At 40.9% G+C, this 19216-nt stretch overlaps 1 protein-coding gene across 1 annotated transcript in view; it reads left to right on the top strand.

The window, feature by feature from the left end:
• Positions 1 to 19216, top strand: part of ADAMTS2 (ADAM metallopeptidase with thrombospondin type 1 motif 2) — a 174723-nt gene that overhangs the window by 65682 nt on the left and 89825 nt on the right. The gene's annotated exons all lie outside the window — the stretch shown is intronic.

Raw genomic sequence — 19216 nt, 5'->3', positions numbered from 1 at the left:
ACCAAAATATTTAGTGATTGGGCACTGATAAGCACACTCTACTGTGTGTTTCTTTAGTGTTCTAAACTGATTGATGGGCTGAGATAGAAAATACTTAGTAGGCATGCTGTATCTATTAAAAAAAAAAAAAAAAAGGTTAACCAAGAGCACTCCCCCTCTTTCCAGCATCCCTGGAGACAAGTGCATTGTTGCCAAATCCCATAAATTTACATGTGATGAATTGCAACACTTAGACTATTTTTAAAGGTCCAGCCTCCAGGAATCTTATGAATATGTGATGATTTTTTTTCCCTAGGTAAGCTTCTGGTTCTTTTAGCTGTTGATAAAAATTTGTAGTTTCTGGCTGTGTAAATATTTTAAGGTAATGCGTGACAAACAAAATTTATGTATTCCATAATTTTTAAAACAGCATCTTTTAAAATCCCATGATATGTTAATTTAATCCCATGATTTGGGAGGGGATTGTGAGTCATGATTTTTGAATGTTTTGGTTTGGATAGATAGATACAAATTCCTTATAAATATTCCTATCTTTGGCACTCTTTTCCCAAGAAATAGGACAAGCTGTTCTCTTCTCAGAGAAACAGGAGGTGAAGGAATTGAAAACTCCATGAACTTGGAGTTGAGAGGGTCAGTCACCATTTCAAAGTCTTGGGTCTGCAGGGGCAGTGGCCAGGCTGGACCTCACAGGGCACAAGGGTTTTGGGTTTACTGCTGAGTGCAGTTATTTTGGAGGGTGGTTGTTAAAGAATTCAATGCCCCCAATGTGGCAGCATCCCCACAGCTGCCCTGGTAGAGAGCTCCAACATGGGGCTGCACGGCTGTGGGACAAAGGCTGGGGACAAACCCTTGAGGCTGGGGAGCAGCTGAACACCCCAAAAGGCAGCCAGGACTAATGGAAGATCCATTGACTGCTTGGGAGTGCTGATTTAAAAAAAAAAAAAAAAAACCTAAAAAATTTACATTTTCCACACCATGGAAATAAATTCTAAATTATGTCAACAGAAGTGGTGAGATGGACCCGACAGCAGGGTTTTTCTAGCATTTTCCATGCACTGTAATCTATCTTTTATATTATAATAAGAAAAAACGAGATTCCACCTGTCTAAAAACTGTAAACAAGCAAACCCCACAACCTCCTAAGCCCTGCAGAGACCAAGGTGTGCATCTTGTGTTATGAAGTCTCTGCTGACATGCTGGGTTTTGAAAAGTGGAATGTGCTGGGAGAGGTCTGCCCTGCCCTGGTTCCAGACTATGCCGGATTTGCTTCTGCATTTACGTAAAACCTTATCAGAAGATTGGGAAATGTAACTACTTGTTTTGGCAACCTGAATCATTTGTTTTGACTGGTGTAGGATTATCTGGGGTTTGGGAGAATTGCAGAGTATGGGGTGGAATATTTCTGCCTGGTCTTCCCTCTCAAACAATGTCATTTGTTAATGTACTGGAAAAATGTAAGCATCGTATTTTAGGCAAGTAATAATCTTCAGCAGAGTAGTACTGTGACAGTCTGTGTGAGCTTACTACAATTTAGGCTAATTGTTTCAGAAAGAGAAATATTTTCATGTAGTGGCTGAAATATTGCAGGTGTGGTGAGAATAAATCCTATTTTCTCTGGCAACTGCTTTTAGTGCTTGCGTACATATAATAGTTTATCTTCCTCTAGATAAGCATCATGTTGAACATATTTTAATATTTCCAGTTGAATTCCTTCTTACAAACATGAGAAATGCTCCTTGATAGCGGTAAAGGTACCTACATAATAAAACTGGAATTAAATAGATAAGCTAGAGTGGGTTGTTTTTTCTTGAAACTGCTGGGTTTTTGCTTTGGATGTTCTTTGGATGTTAACTGAAGAGGTGGTAATTAATTAATTAATGGTTATGATGAGGCTTGGAAAGCCAGCTTGATTTTTGCCTCTAAAGGCGATCTGATTATCAGGCTTGTAAGATTTAATATCACATTTCTCCACCTAAATTACTGTGACTGTTATGCTGATCAGCTGAGAGGAAATGATTATACTAAAACTTCCTTAAGGCTTGCCTTTTCTCTAAAAAATGTTGTTTAAGTACTGTGCTCTGAGTTTTATTGTATTATTTGATTGATGATAAACAGAAACTCAGCTTTAGTGACAGTTTTATTTACTGTGCAGATGAAAGATGACCTTAGCCAAGAACAGTTTATTACTGATGAAGACAGTAAGGTAACTCCTCAAATGTGCTTAAAACAGAAAATTTTTGTTTCTGTAAGTGCCAATTAAATCCCTTGGAATGGCCAAGCACATTCTGACACAAGTCCCATCAGGAATTGCTCTGGGCTGACAGGGTGGACAAACCCACAGCTCTGCTGGAGATTTGTGACCCCTTCCCATGGCAACATTTGGGATTGCTGGAGGCCAGACCTGCAGAGGATTTGTGCCTTGGTGCTGAATGATGTGATCATTTAATGTAACCCTGTGATTTATTTCCTGGGGCAAACCCCATCTTTTTTTATTACTTTTTTTTGGTAAAATTTTCAACTGTTTCCTTTTATTTTTACATTGAGAGGGTTTAACATCCCCCTGGCAGTAAGCACATCCCAGTCAGATAAAAAGACAAAAATAATTTGCTGTTTCTACTCCATAGTGGTAGCCAGCTTCTTTCTGACAGACCCAAGCTTCATCAGAGCAGAGCTGGTCCTCAGTCCTCTCACTGGCATCTCCTGGCCCTACACAATGCAAAAGGACAACACTCTTTGGCATTTGGGAACCCAAAAAAGTTAGGGGCCAATTCAGCGGGAGAGAAATCCATGTAAATTTAAGCTGAAATAGCTCCACTCTAGAAGTTTTTTGAAAAGATGGAAGTTAAAAATATGATAAAGTTGTAACAACTCAGTTGCCAGAGCTTTGCAGGTTTTGGAGATGATATTTCAGAGGAAGACTCTTCCATCATCGTCCATCAAACTGTCAATGCCATTGATTTACTAATGTATTTAAATTACTCTTTAGAAACCAACGTGCATCTGGTGTATATTTTTCTGGATTGCCTGAAATGGCTCAGATTGGCTGCTGGCTGGCCAGCTGCCATTCTAATTCACACAAACTTTCCTGGTTACCTTTGCAGGGGAACAATTTCTTCAGGAAACTGAAGTTTCTCCAAATCAAATCAATATTTCCTCTCAGCCTGCACTCTTGCTGATTAATTACTGTTCCTTTATTTTGCAGTCAGTAAGACTCTGATGACAATATTTTTTGTCTCCTTCCTACATCATCTGTGCATGATAAATACATCTGTCTTTCTCCCTGTCTTGAGTTTTCTCTGAATTCCACATTGCAGATTCATGGGGATTTCTGGAAAGAGGAAGACTGAGAATTCAGTGGCAAATCAGCTTTTGATTCAGAAGCAAGGTTAAGCACCCATGGGAAAAACAAGTCTCCAGAGAAAGTGATCAGTGCTCTTAGGCCATGGTTTGCCACCCTTCACCGCCACCTGCATTACAGCTCATCAGGCAGCTCTTTCCTGGCACAGGCAAATGAGATCCATGCAGTAATTTTGGGGGAAAAGCTAAAGGTTTCTACTTTTACAATAGTGCAGTAAATCATGTGGGATGACCAGGTGAAGGCTAATGAGCAATGCTTTTAAATGTACTTGATAGGAAATGCCACGAATAGCCCATTTTTCTCCAGAGCTGATGGAATTTTCTGTTGTGATCTTCCTCAGTGGGTGGCCTTTGCTGGGCCACAGAAGGGTGTCAGGTAAAAAGTCAACCTTCCCAGTGCTCCTGGGGTAGTCAGTTTCATTTTGCCTGGAAATAAAATTATTACTAAATGAATTAAATTTCTTTTTTCTTAATATCAGTAATTTTGCTCAGTTTTTTCGATGGAGATGTGCTCATGTAACTACTGATGCGTGGTGAGGCATATGCATATCAGGACCACAGCAAAGCTGTGTGGGCTACCTTTGCAGTGTGCTTTTTTGAATTTTGGAGTGCTTTGGGAAGTATATTCCATCTTCAAAGGATTTTTCTTTTAATTAAACATCTCCTTTTTCCAGGTGCTCTAAATCACTTCCAGAATTATTGAACGTTCATTAAATAGTTTCTCATTATTATTTCTTCATGATATCAAATCTGTAGTTGCTGCAGCACCATTTTGATTCACCAGGAACACAAATCCTCTTGTACAGAGGTAAAAATTGGTGGGGTGGCCTGGAGCTGAGCTGCCACCTGGGCCAGCTCCACTGAAGGTTCTTGGCACTGAGCTGTCACCTCCCTCTCCCACACACCCCACCAAGCTGTAATAAACTGTCGCTAAACTATTATTATCTTCCTGGAATACAGGAACATATTAATAGTATGTGAAGAAGCTCAGTTTCTGTATTTGTCCCTGCATTTCTCATTAGGCAGTTTGGGATCCGTGTAGACTTTGAGGAAACACCTCAGTGCAGGCTCAGCTTTGAGAAGGTACTTAAATCAAATTGATTTCAGTGGGATTCAGGTACATACCTTAGGCTAAATGGATTTTTTATTCTTAATGGGTTTCTGCTGTGGTTATGAGGCAAGTTACTGGAGCAAGTTACTTCCATTCAAATATGCATTGATTAAGGGTGAAGGACTTAATTATTTGTACTTGCTTAAATATCACTGATTTGCCTGTATTGACAGCTAATATAAAAATAAAATGAATTTAATTCTTAACTGATGAGTTTGTTTTAGCTTCTCTGCTAAATTCAAGCTCTATAAGGCCCTCCAAAATGATTGATGTATATAGCTGGAATTAAATATTACCAAATGAAGCTAAATGTAACAAATGTTAATAAATGGGATATTGGTCTATAAAACAAGTTTCTAGTTCTCATGTGAATACTCCTGCAAAAATTTTGTGATCAGCTCTGATGAAAGTATTGAGAAAGCACACATTTTACTTTTCACATCTTTCTATCAATTAATTCAGCTTCAGGGCGTGTGAAACTGAGGTTGATTCATCACTTGTTTGTGTTTACATTTAGTCAACACTTACTTATAAAGACAAAACGTTTTCAGCAGATTTCATGAAAGTTCATTTTTGTTCTTCCTTCTAGTATCCACTGATCTCACAATCCTTAATGGATTTAGCCTCTCAGTCTCCTGGGACGAAAGAGAGAAGCAAATATTTGTCTTTTGGACGAGGGTGACATAAACCTTGTTTGGACTGCAAGCTGACCCTGTGTCTTGCTGCTAAAGCCCTGTGGAAGGGCAGGGTTCACTGGAGCAGCAGTTGGGAAGTCAGCCCTTGCCTCCAGAAGCCCAGCCAGAGCTGTCATGTCTGAGGGTGTGCAGCCGCCCACAGGCGTGTGGGGAGGTTTGCCTTATGAAAATGTATGTGCACGCCCACAAGGTTTTTGCAATTTCACATTTACTGGTGTGTTTTTCTGTGAAGTGTCATCCTGTTGTGGTTTGTTTATTTACAAGCTGTGTTCATGTTGTCCAACCTGCTGAGAAAAACAGAGGATGGCGAGGATCCAGCGGGTCCTGCCAGGCTCAAAGAGGGAGAAACTTGTTCACAGAAAGACCTTAATATTCTGTCCTGACAAACTGAAAGTGTTCTGCAACCATTATCTCTGTTTAGGAAATGGATTCTAAAAGTGAGAATTCAAAAATATGGGTAGCATGTAGTGTTTGCTGTTTTGTACCATGGGATTCAAACTCTGTGTTTAATAACAATACGCGAAATAGCATCTGGTAGGCACCACTAAAATAAGCTCTAGCAGAAAATGCTGATAAGTGCTTTCAGTTGAAAATGTTTTCTGACAAAAAGTGGCATAAATTTTGTCTGCTGTCCATGATGATGATGGTGCAGTGGTTTAATGAGGCTGAAAGACGTCATCAAGTGGAAGTGATGGGCAAGCCCAGAGCTGCAAGAGAGATGCATATCCTTCAAACATCTACATTTCTAGTGTGGCAACAGGAGAGCCACATGTGAGGGCCTTGTGAAGTGGTCCAAGTATTAAAAAGTATTCCAGCTGGTTTTGACTGTTCTCAGTTGTGTGAGATGTGCTCCTTGTGGGCTGGCCAGAGCAGCAGTGCTTTGTGGTGCTGTAATCTTGGTGCTTGCACTGGAAGGGTTCTCTGCATTTATGGTGGTGTGAGCCCAGCTGGAGAATGAGAAACAAAGGGCTTGGTCTTACTCTGCACTGATTTTCATGGTTGCCACCTCATCTTCAATGCTGGTTTAAAGGAGAACCTTTAAACCCAGAGCTGGTGCTGCAGTCTGACATCACTGGGCACCTCCAAAGCAAAAGCCTGAGCTGAAGGGCTGTTTGTTTAGCTGACTCTGTATATGGTGAGTTCTGCATTGTATAATATATTTAAACACTGCATTATGCACTGTTCCCTTTAAAAGCTGCTCTTCCCCCTGCCCTAAAGCCAGAGCCAGGACTCCTGCTTGTCAAGCCTCCCCCTTGCAGCCACAGGTGCTGTGTGGGTCAGTGAGGCTGAGCGGGGCAGGCGCTGCTGCTGGGTGGGCAGGCAGGACACAGAGCACTTCTCCTGCCTTTTGTAGGTACAGTGAGAGGAGGATGCAGCTTTCTGGACCAGATTCTGCCCCTGGTGTGTGCCAGCGCAGGGATGAGCAGGGAACTCGTGCTTCTTGGATGTTTATGTTTTAGCCAAGCATGTGCTACACCCTGCAGGAGGTGGGCAGTGCGCCTGTGGTAACCCGGTGGTTGGTATGAATGAGGTGCCTGGTCTGCCCAGCCTTGGTTTACTGCTAAAGTCTGTGTTGTGTAATAACTTTCCATAACCATTTTTTGACTCTTCCCTTTTTTTTGTGGTGCTTTTTTGTGTTTTGAGTTCCCTGAGCAGTGCTTGGGGCTGCTTGCACTTTTTAGTAAAAAAAAACTTTCATTTGAAGAACAAGCAACAGCAGCGTTAACTTTCCTTTCAGCTAGTGCAAGGATCTTTTCCCCTGTGCTTTCCTGAAATTCTAAAAGGCAAGAATGTCTTACCCAGGAGGAAAACAGCAACGTTTTTGATTATAGTTGCTTTGGATCTGCAGTTTGGTAACAGTAGTGAATGAATTTCTTCTTGAAAATCTTTGCTTTTCCATAGAGCAGAAACACTGTTTTGAAACAGTGAGTAAGTGGGATAAAGCAGTAGCAGAAACTGTTACTGCAAACTAAGAATGCAAACTCTGCTTTTTCTAAATGATCATGTTACAAATGATGTATAATTATTTTTCTAAATATTTGTCCCAAACTGTAGATCGTAAAGTCCACATACATGCTTGCTGGTAATAGTTTGAATTTAAATGTTTTTCCTCATTTGAATATAAACCTTGGGAGTTGTTTTACTTAACATTTGCATATTAGATTACAAATGGTCTGTCAGCAGGACTGGCTTGGACCATGATGGATTTTTAAGCCAAACAATGGCTATTTGTTAATATAGAGGTGTTTTCTTGATCCCTGCAACACTGCCTGCACACACCTGCATCCTGATACTCCATTACTGAAACTTTACTATTGTAATAAGAGCAAAGGCATGGTCTGGTAATTGTTTTAAAGCAGTGTAACACCCTGCTAATGACAGTCCCCTCTCTTGCTGGCTACAGTCTCTTGCCAGCTGTTGCTATCTGAGCCTCATTGCTGTAAGGGATGCAGCCACCAGCTGGAAGCTGTTGGGTGTTCCAACAGAGGCAAGGCAAACAATTTAATCACTGCATTGCTTTCCTCAATGCTCATGGAGACCCTGTGCTCTACTGACTGCATTTCTGGAAAGAAACCCTCAGAGAGTGGCACGTGGTTCTGGTGTCCACTCGTCCCATTCCTGTACCAAAGGTGACATCCTGCAGACCAACAGGTTTTAATGTTCTGTGTGAATTTTTGCTCAGCTCATGGAACCGCAATGCTTGTTAATGGGTTAAATACTGTGTATTTCATTTGTCAGCAGGTTCTCTGATTAAAAGCCTGAGATACATCTTTGCTCTTCCTTTTATCTCTGAGTTTTTGAGCAGTGTCTTCCTCGTTCCAGCTCTCTGTGTGTGCTCAGACCATCTGGCACGGCTCGGCTGCCGTCAACGTGTGCTGCTTTCAAGGGGAAAAATTATTAATCACAATCTGGATGGTGGTGAGGGGGTTAGGGATGGGTTTTGTTTCCACTTCAGAGCTGACAGTTCCACAGGTAGGCAGCTCTTCAGGGGAGCTTTCTCAGCAGCCTTTTGCAGCGTTGCCTGATGGATGTATGAGGAAGGGTGGGCAGAAATCCTGCAGGAGCAGGTGCGAGGGAGGAGCTGGGAGCAGATCCTTGGCGGCTCAGCCCCGCAGTCCCTCGCTGCTGTCCTGCTGCAGGAGCCTCACTGTGCTCTGAATCTCCTTCTTTAGCACTGCTGGCCTCCAGACAGTTGTCCTTGGATCAAAATTAATTTCCCTGGGCTCTGCTCCATTTTGCAGGGTTTGGTCATTACAGACTGTCAATTTTAAGAGACATGGGTAGTTTTTTTTCCTGGTAACACTAATATTTTAGCATTGCTTCAAAAATCATAGCTTTGTAAACATTGGAGTGATTATTTACAGAACATTTGAGGAAGGATTCTTTTACCCAAAGAGTGAGTTGCACATAAGACATGCTCAGTCTAAAAGTAACCTGAAAAGACAAGCCTAATAGTGGTTTCAGTGAACTGCCACCTGTGGGAAATTTTTAAACTTGTAATCTCATCAGGGATCTGTGCACTTTGTGACCATGTCTGTTTGCTTGTCAAAGAGATCTTTTTTTCCTGTGGTACTTGTGAAGGCATATTGCAGTTGTTGAAGAAACTGTTTGCAGATTGTGAATGGTGAGAGACATCAAAAAAATGTTTTGTGCCTGAAGCAGCTGCGTCCAAAATGCTCATGCCTGCACCTCCTTCAAAAACCACCTTGCATGCCTAACAGGGAAGGTTTACCTTGCTGCTGCAGGGCTTTATTTTACCTTTTGAAGAAATATGAACAATTTTTTTCTTTTCTTTTTTCTTTTGTGAAGTATTTTAGGAATAAATGGGTGGTGTGGTTTTAAATGATTCAGATTTTTGAATGGGACTTCGGATGTGGGGAGTAATGACATTTTGGAAATGCTGTTCTTCAACAGACCAGCAAACCCAGGTCACTGTGGGAAAGCATCTGGTGTGAGTGGTAGCAATAGTATCTAAATAGTGATACGAGAAGCTGCCCTTGCCTGACTATTAAAATGTGTGAAATTAGCAAGCAGTGGCAATTACCTCTTGTGAGCTGTGTTTTGTTGTTGCTGAGTGGGCAGCAGTCGTGTTTGTCTAATTGAGCTTTGCTAGATCATAGTGTTCAGAGTTCATTCATCATACTGGGTTTCTTTTTTTCTAGGGTTTTCCATTTTTAGAGAGACCCTGTTATATATAGTAATGAACACATTGCAGTCGTGCATGCCTTTTTCCCTGTGGAGCAGGGCAGAAGTTTGGATCTCATTTTACAGAGCTCTCACATTTTATTCACAATGAAACCGGGGATGCCAAACCCTAGATACTTGGGGCTTGTATCTATTTTTTTACGTGGCTTTTGAAGCAGATTTTTTTCTTCAATACATAAAAAAATATATTTCTTGAGGTTGGGAAATCAAACCTTGCAGGGGCCTGAGCTTAAAATAATATATTGTCCAAAGCCATAGATTAAATCTCTGCTTGAGTCCTTGTTCACAGACTTGCTGGCTGTTCTTTTTGCCAGTTCAATGTAGTCTTTTCCCAGTCCCTCTTAAGAAATTGTTGACTAAAAAGCAGGCTGCAAATCATACATGTTGACTTCATATTCTGCTTACAGGCTGAAGTATTTTTTGCTGTGGTTTTCTTTAAGCAGAGTCTCTGGAGACTTGTTAAACTATGAAAGGGTTACAAAAAAACAGGCCAAAGGCTCCTGGTAAAGGTATTAAATATCCTAGGGAGCCCAAAAAAGCTGCTCCAAGTGCAATGGAGTAAAATATACAGAAAGGGGAAAATCTGATTTTGAGTTTCTGTAAGATGACTTGAATATCATTACTAAATTTCCAGGTATTTTTCTAGGATATCCCAATTAAATGTGTTCAGAGAAATGGATGGTATTGACATTTCCATGGCAACCCATTGTAGCATTTCAGATATTAACCTGCAGGTCATATTTTACTGAAGCAGAATATTTTTGGAAGACTGGCAAAATCTATCAGTCTACTGCAAAATGTGCAGGCAACAGCATAGCAACAAAATGCAGATAAGAAAACACAGACTTTGTAATAAAATCCGGGCTTGAAAGTTAAGTAGAAGTTTTGTTTAAGACTGCACTGGTGGTAAGTAACATCACATTCCAGCCCTAAGGGGTTAATTGCTGCCATTTTTTGGCTGTGGGTGTGGTTTGTATTTGTGGCTTGGTGTGGAATAGAGATGGGATGATTGCAAAAATGTTGTAGCAACACTTATTACCCTTTAATTCCAGGTGCTAACAGACTTTGGGGAGCCTGAGGTGGCCCTTTGTGCTTCTGTTCCACTGGTCATTGGTGATGGTGGTGGGATATGGGTGGGAAGGGCACATGGCCAGAATTAGTTAAGCCTAAGATCTCTGAGGACGTGTTTACTGGTCCATAATGATGGATTGCCCACTGTTCCATGTGGGAGCCTCTTGCCAGACGTCCTGAAGAGAATTAGATGTTCTTTTGTGCTGCTGAAACCCTGGAGAGAAGCGCTGGCAAAGGGCAGAGTGTTCCTTGCAAGGAAACTGGTGTGTCTCTGGTATCTGGAGATTTGCAGCAGATAAGATTGATTGCACTGAGGATTTACAGACCTTGTGAGTCTCAGGTCAGACAGCTGGAAAGCCTGATTGTCTCTGAAGTGATGGCAGAGGCATTTCCAAGAACCTTTGGAAGAAAGAATCCCCTTTGCTAGGAAGTCACTCTTCTTCCTTAAGACTATTTCATTTTTTTAAAGTTTTTTAAAGGAGATCTTGGAGTCTTTGCAACATGAGATGGAACTGTACTCCCACCAATAAATTACAGTCTCTCCTTCAAAATTCCCATAGGCAAGGAGTGCTATGTGATAGCTAATTCTCACAGACCTTATGAGAATGCATTTTCTGGGAACTGCCTTTGTAATAATAAATTATGGGTTGGCAAGTGGATAGAGTTCAGCCATGCACTTGATCCTGTTCACACTGATTTTAATGGAAAAATTCCCAGTGAGTTTATTGGGGGCAGACCCAGTACAAGGCTGTGGGAAACTGGATGTCTGAATTTGCCTGAACTGCAAAGTGTCTTTGCTTCTGTTTAGATTAATATTGTAGCTTCTGGTTTCATTATTTATTTTGAGATCTTGTGACTTAAAGTTATGTTAAGAACTGAGCATTGAAAACATGACTTGTGTATTGCTAATGATTGAGTGTCTATATGGACATGATGGAATGGATCCAGGCATTCCTAATGAAGTCACGCTGCACAGGTGTTTGCTCTCTAACATTCCTTTTATATCTGTTGAGAGACAGCAGCATCTTTCATTGTTCATGAAAAATTATCAAAGCCTCTTTGAAAATATATTTATTTTTGCCTTGTTTCCCACTGTGCAGCTAGCAGAGGTTGTGTGCTTTGTGCAGCTTTCCAGTTGCAGCAGATGTGCTTTCACCATTTAGGACACAAAGACTTCTGACAATATCATACACATTTGTCTCATTTGCTCAGAATTCAGGCAGTTGTTTCCTGCCCTTAACATCTCAGCCACCAGGAGATGGGTTTTTTCCTCCCCATTTATGCTTTGTCAATACCCTCCCTTATATCAAGCAACACATCATTAGTTTCAGCAAGTTCAGCCAGTTTGTCATTAATGAACCAGATAAGAAACTTCCAGATCATAAGTGACCAGGTTATTTATCATGGGATTTCAGTGCTGCTCCTTTTTGTTTTAATGAGCACTTTCTTCTCGCACCTGGTCAGGTGCTCCTTCCTCCACCCTTTGTTAGATGCATTCAGAGGTGGGGTCTAATTTTATTAAACTCTGTCAATTGCTCCTCCATTCCTCCTTATGCTTTCCAATTAAATAATTTTCTGAAATTTCTTTGTAAAGCTCTCTCTTTAGATATGCACTTCACTGTGCTCAATCTCATTATTCCATTCATATTTTGTTTTTAATCCAATTTTCAGGAAATACTTAGTGCCTTCTTTTCCTATAGTACTTTCCAAAAATCAGTACTTTTGTGCATGTAGAAGTATTTTTTCATCCCTCCACTGCAATTTTCTGACAACTCAACTGATTTCAATAATTGATTGAATTCACATTGGGCTGTGCTTCTGTATATTTCTTCAATTCAACAAAATTATTTCAGCTCTATGATGTAGCAGCAAGATATCTAAAATTTTGATTCATCAACTCTGTTGTTACTGGTCTTTCCACTTCCTTTCTTTTTATCTTGTCCAGTGAACCACTTTTTGTTTTTTCTTTATTTTTTAACAACAGTTGGTCTAATTTAGGTCTCCAGGTGATGTCTTGGTGATTCCTGTGTTTCCCAGATGTCCTAGTATCTTTTAAGCTTCTCATTCACATTTTCCAAGGAACTCACCATGCTTTCTCAGTACTTTAACCATTTTATGCCAAGATGTCATGTTGCATGAGGCCTTTTACTGCACTCATTTTCTCCCAGTTTATAGTGAAATTGTTGGAAGAATTTGATATTGTGTTAGCATTTAGAACAATTTCTCATTCATGGGCAAATTTGGCTTGAAACACAAAACCTTGCTCCCCACATTCCAAAATAGCCATTAAATCCAAGCAAAGCACACATTCTGATACAGCTAAAAAGGATAGAAATACACTTCCTGGGCTAACACCAAAAGCATCCTGCAGTATTGGTCTCTCCACATTCTTCCAGAAGTCATTGTCATGTGCAAATACCTTTCTCACTTCCTTCATAATAAAGGTAAATAGTTCAAGTTTTTAAAAACAAGCTTAAATTTGTTCAGATACCCAGGAGAAATCACTGTCTTCAGCCTTTATAGAAAGGATCTTAAGAAGATAATTTTATTGGTTTCAGGATCTGAAGGAAGAATCAATAATGCACCAACAGACTTTGAAGTTCCTGGTCTGACCTTTGTATTCCCATTAGCTGCTCTCCTCTTGTTTCTCCCTCTCACAGTCATCTTAATGACAGTGTAAACCCTTGGACTTAATTTCATTTCACATTTTGCTCTTAAAAACACCCACAAAGTGCTTAACAGGATGTTTCAGAAACACTGTCAAGAGCTTGGGGTGAATTTCCTTCCCTTGGAAGTGCTGACCTCAGGCTGGAAGAGGAGGCTGCTGTGGAAATCCAGCTGGGATCTGCTCTCCCTTTGCACAGGGGTCTAAAGACACTCCACAGCTGCAGGTGCTTCCTTTTGCTCCAGGCTCTTGCTCTCTGCAAGGAGGAAGCTCCTGTGCTTAGGGATGGCCATGTGGTGCCCTGTCCCTGCCAGCCGAGGGGCTCTGTTGGTCCTGGGCAGGCTGGATGAGGACAGCAGCACGACTCCCCTGATCCCTGGGGAAGAGCAGCTCTGGTGTGTGCCCTGTGCAGTGCTTCCCTGCCAGCACGGTGGGCAGGCAAGGTGGGATGGCACGGAGAGGAGTGAGGAAGCAAGGCAGGAGTGCCATTTAGTGTCTGCTTCTGCAGAGAACTGTATGCTTGCAATATGTTTTGCCTTCTGCCGGCAGTTCTGGTGTGAAAAGCAGCATAGCTTAATTAGGCAGTGTCAAGATACTCAAATCTTCCAATCTGCCTTCCAATCTGAAGTGTTGTTCTTTGCTGATTTAGCTGTATCTTGCAAGAAGTCTATATGCTTATGGCTAAATGATTGAGTTGCATGAAAAATTTCAATGTCACCCAATTTTTGATGTATTTTTTAATAGGACTTGGACAAATCTGTCAGGCTCTGTGGATCATCATTCTGTCAGGATTTTCCAAAAAGGGATCTGTGTGTGCTATGACCAGAGTGAATCTGCAGTATCCAAGTTGTGTAGGATTTAATATGCAAGACTGGGACTCAGTGTGCTGCATGTCCTGCAGCGCAGGTCCACCTACACGTTGTAATCCCAGTACATACCAGTTACATCCTGCTTGCTGCATGTGCTCAGGAGATTTCAGAGCACGCTTTTAACATGTGAGACAACACTGAAAAATGTCCCAAATTTACTGGGTACGTGTGGGGCTCACTTGTTCCAGTATCTTGCAGCTGTACCAGATTTACTGGGCTTCTAGAGCTGGTTACCTTGTGGCCAGTGCTTTTCCTTGGAGGAGTGGTTCAAAACACCAGTAGCTTGGTCAGGCATCTGGACATTTAGAAATGTGAGGCCAACAGCCAGTGTTCTCTAGTTCCACCTGGGTGAAATTTCAGGGAAGATAAAGAGCAGAAGCAGGAGAAAACCTGGATGAACAAAATAATGTCAAACCTTGGTCTCAAGCACATACTGTTCCCAAGGGCTTTGTTAGCATTGTGCTTGATAAGAATCAAGTTTCAGTGGGTTTTGGATTGTGTTGTTGAATGAGATGAAGCATTCTTTGCTAAACTTAGAATGAAGAAGACAAAAGGAAGTTGTTATTGGGTAAAGAATTTTTTTCTTACTAGAACCATCTTTCCCTGAAATATGAAAGATCCTTTCCAAATGCAAAAGTTATGCAAACATGCCTGAATATAGAAGTGATACTGGAAAGCAGTGGGTTTCTTCTGCCAGTTTTGCAGGAGGCCACCCACAAAGGTATATCTCATTTTTTTTCTCTTTCTGGTTTGTTTTTTTCCCTTCTGGAAAAATACAGAAAAATTTTGGCCAAAATCAGAGCCTATTTTGATTTTATAGCCTTTCTTATCAAAGCAGGATTGAAATGTAGCTTGAATTTTCCAAGTAGTGTCTACTTATTTGAAGGAAAAAAATTAAAGAATAAAGTTACGGATTTGGTGTGCCAATGGTTTATCACCAAGGTTCTTGTGTAGACAAATTCATACATATTAGCCTTTGTCTACATAGAATGGAGAATCATTTATTCAGACCATTTAGTGTAAGCCATTTGCCTTGCTGACTGTATTTTTGTCCTTGCTTTGAGTGTTTGATAATGGTTTCCTGTATTAAAAATCAAAGTCCTGTTTTGATTTGATATTTCCAATCTGTTTCTTAACTGCCATATTCTCAAATTTTACTCATCTTTGAGAGGTTGTTGCTTTTTATTCTGCAAATTATTTATTTTTATATCTATTCCCTCTGGTCAAACGGGCAGGAAATGTAGTTAATTTCTGTGTAACCCACAGAAATGCAGGATTCCCTGTGGAGGGACACTGCAGTGCTCACAGCCCACCCCGCTCTCCTCACATCTGCTCTGCCTTCCATTGATGGATGATTTCTCAGCGCAAGCAAAGCCCTAGAAATGCAGTTAGAATGTGAGTTGTTTATTGTTCATTTAGCTTCAGAAGCCAGAGACTCCAGATCCCTGCAACCACTTGTATGCAGTGTCAGTATCCTCTGTCTGCTACGGAAATGATCTCCTTGGTCCTTTGGTGCGTCCTGAGCCCCCGTCCCACCACTCCCTCCTGTGCATTGTTCAAACTCATTTAGCAGAATTCCAGAGGAAGAAATTCAACAATTTGCACTTGGAGCCTACATTGTAATCTAAATGATCTCACTGCTTAAAAATGTTTTCTTGGGTCTAAGTTTAATAATTTTTCACAATCTATCCTTTGTAGCTAACCCTCCCCCACTTTCTTCTTAAAAAAATTCCTTCTCTTCCATGTGCCAGTGTTTTGTAGACATATAAGCTGTTATCAGGTTGTCTCAGCCATCTTTCAATCAAGATGTACTTTTTAGTTCCTGTAGATCATTATTTTTTTTCCTTCATCTTTATGTAAATACAAAAATCGTACTAATGTAACCTCCTGTAGTTAAAATGATGCAACCTCGCTGGTGTCGTTGTGTAACAACTCTGCTTGGGATAAGGCACCTTTATCCTTTATCCCAGTACCCACACTGGTGCTCGTACTGATAAATATCACTCAGAAGGTAAGTGATATAAGACAATAAACCAGAAGGATGCCTTTAAATGAACAAAGATTTCCACACCCTTAAAACAAGAAAAATATAGCAATGGGTAGGCAGCTTGGCAGCAGAGTCCTCAGCTGAGTAAAAGTGTGTCCTTGAGCAGAGTTCATGTTCTGCTGTGGTTTGGTGGTGTTGGATGGAGGAATGACTCTTATTCATAAATAAGTCTCAGTGATTAAAACATCCTGACTGAGCAAAGTTGTTTTTTATGGATTCAAAACTGGGACAAAGTTATGTTCAAGTGTGGAGGCCGCTGTTAATCCTGCAGTGCTGTTTTGACACTGGGTGTAGTTATTTTCTGTAAGGGATGCTTTTCCAGTAGTAGTGTGGCTGTGTGGTGTTAGAATGGTATCACATCCTGACCTTGAATTAGAAAAGGGTTTCAGAGTTAATCAAATGTAATGATGGCCAAAATCCTTAATAATGTGTGTGTTGGACTCCTAGGACTGTTTTGTATGGAGGTTTTTTAAGAGTTGGAGTCATTAACTTCTTTCAATTACACTGGTGACAGTCCAGAACTCTTCAAGGACACTGAGTTTATTGAGATTGCACTAAATATCTACCAGTACAACTGAGAGTTGAATCCAGTCCCACCTTTTTCTTTTCCATGTGCTGGATCATCTCAAAAAATGGGGAGAATGTGGTTCTCTGCAAAGAGAAAAGTAGCTCATTGAATGTCTGTGCTGTGGTGTATACTAACTAAAACAGGAACTGGTGCCAGAAAATTCCTAGCTAATATAGCCAACCTACTCATTTAAATGGTTTGCTTATCAGTTCACTGCAGTCTTTGATTTATTAAATTGCGATTTATTAAATCATAAACATCAATAAGCTTTAAAGGATAGGTATTATCAAAAATATGTTTTTTTCCAAAATAATAAATCCTTTATTGTTTCTAGAAATGGCACAGTAGAAATCTGTGTTCAATGCTAATCATGCATTAAGTTTTAAGTATTTAAATATGACAATCTTCTGGTTATCTGTAAGTCAGTTATATGTAACAGTGCCCTGTAAGTGGCTCTGTTGCAATGACACTGAGAACCAGACATCTCTGCATAGAGAACAGCCTCCATCCCTCTGAGGGTACTTCCCAGTATGAATATGTTTTGGTTTTGTCAATAATAAAAAAGATTCATATGCAGTAGTTCACCTACTGCTGCATCTGCATTGGCTCCTCTTTAAAATTTTCACCAAGAAGTTTTTGCCCAAGGGCAGGACAGGCTGGCCAGGACAGGCCCCGTGGCACTGACTTGGGCAGCTGCCATCCGTGTAATCCTGGAGAAATCTACCTAAATCCTCCAAATCAGAATTTCATGCTCCCTGTATGAGGCTGGGTGTGAAATTTTAATTTGCACTTGTCAGTCTGAAGTAAGGGGAAAAGGGAAAGCAGAAAATAAAAGGCATATGATAAATTTCACACTTCCCCCCGAACAAAGCAGCGCGGCTCTTTCCTGCGAGCGCCTCAATGAATCTCCGTGTGGGCAGCTGGAAGCTGCTGGTTTATCTGCAGAGATGGCAGAGTTGTAAGCAGAGTGGGTAGTGTCAGCTATCGCTGAGTTTACATCGTGCTTCCTATTATTGAACTCGGATTTAATTTTGCTAAAAATTTGCCAAACCCTCCTGGTTTGGGCTGAAGTTTTCTGTGTCAGGTGTCTGCCAGGGCTGAGTTACGCTGGAGGCTCGGGCCAGACTGGCTTTTGGCAGTGCTGTTCAGGCTGTACTTGAACAGAGTAAAAAAGACTCTCCAGGGAGAAGCTACTTTGGTTTTTGTTGTCAGTTTGCTCTCCAGGGTTTCCCTTCATCCCTCCTCTGATGACTGAACTTTCTCCAGGGTTTTTCTCTGATGCTCTAAGTAGATATTTCACAGCCACTAATGAATCTGTTTTTACAGCCCTCCACAGGAAGAGAGTGTTTTTTTCACATCTTTCTGGGGAGAGAACCAAGTAACCAGTGGTTGGAGTTGGAACTTCCCTTGTGTTCTGACTTGGCCCATTTGAGGCACCTTTTTTTGAGTGTTTTAGTCAGAACACACTGAGCAACTGTAATGCCCAGCTGCAGATTGTGGAAATCCAAGGCTGATGTTTCAAGCCAGATGGCTACAGCACATACTTAGTGGTACCTGCACAGGAAAATCTTTGTGGTACGTGTGATAGAGTGGAGTTTGCTTCTCCAGCACATCACTTTGCATCCCTTCCTTAGACACTTTCCAACATGCTTCTCATCTTTTGCATGTGATAGAAGATAATCCATGAAAAACTATTTACTGTCCTCTCCTGAATCATGTCTGTGCATGGTTATTGCTTGCATGGTCAAGGGTTCAATGGAAATAAGAGTATGTGAAGAACTAGAAAACTGCATCATAACACATAAAGGCTGGGGTTCAGGGTTAGGGTCACACAAGCATTATTAAAGCATTTTCAGTAAACAACCTTTGTAGCTGAGAAAACCTTTGACACTGATGCTTTAGAGATGCTATTTAAACAGGGGATTTCTGTTTTTTGGTATTAGAGAGCTGAAAGGATCATCTGTATTTTTTTTCCCATTGCTATGATTATATTTGTGATGGATTGCTGGGCAGTGATTGATTCCTGAAGTACTTCCAGTGGGAGTTCATCCACAGCTCAGTGAAATCATTGGTCTTCTTTAGCACCAGACTGCTGGAGAAGGCCTAAATAATCTCTAGTTATGCTATGAATAAGTGATATTGCAAATCATATTATAAATGTCTGGGCTTCTTTGACTGATTTTCCTCATTTCAAAAAATGTTGCTCTTCAAAATGCAGTATCAAAGGATGTGCATTAAAATATTTAGTCACAGAGTTTTTCCTTTTCCCTGATAATTTTCTAAAAATTTGGGTGACAATCACTGCTTTCCTCTGGAAAAGGATTTGGAGCATTATGTTGGTGTCTTTTTCTGACTCACTGTCAGGAGGTGCCTTTTTATCTTTGTTGACTGTTAGAGAATCTCAGGTGAGCAGATTCCTGAACAGCCAGCGGCATCAGATGCTCCAGCTGGGCACAGTGACTCAGCCCATGGATAGTGACCTAGTTTGAGCTGTCTGCAGGGAAAGGTGTGTGAGAGGTTCTGGGGGTGGTGTAAGGATAACAACAGCCATCAGCTGGGTGTGTCAGGGAAATTCCACTGCATCTGTGTAGTGTTTTTAAAGGACAGACCTCTGGTACAGCAGATTC

This window comes from Taeniopygia guttata, chromosome 13, assembly GCF_048771995.1.
Source record: "Taeniopygia guttata chromosome 13, bTaeGut7.mat, whole genome shotgun sequence".
NCBI classification, from domain to species: Eukaryota; Metazoa; Chordata; class Aves; order Passeriformes; family Estrildidae; genus Taeniopygia; species Taeniopygia guttata.
The sequence above is the reverse complement of the archived record's forward strand: the minus strand, read 5'-3'. Positions and strand labels throughout refer to the sequence as shown.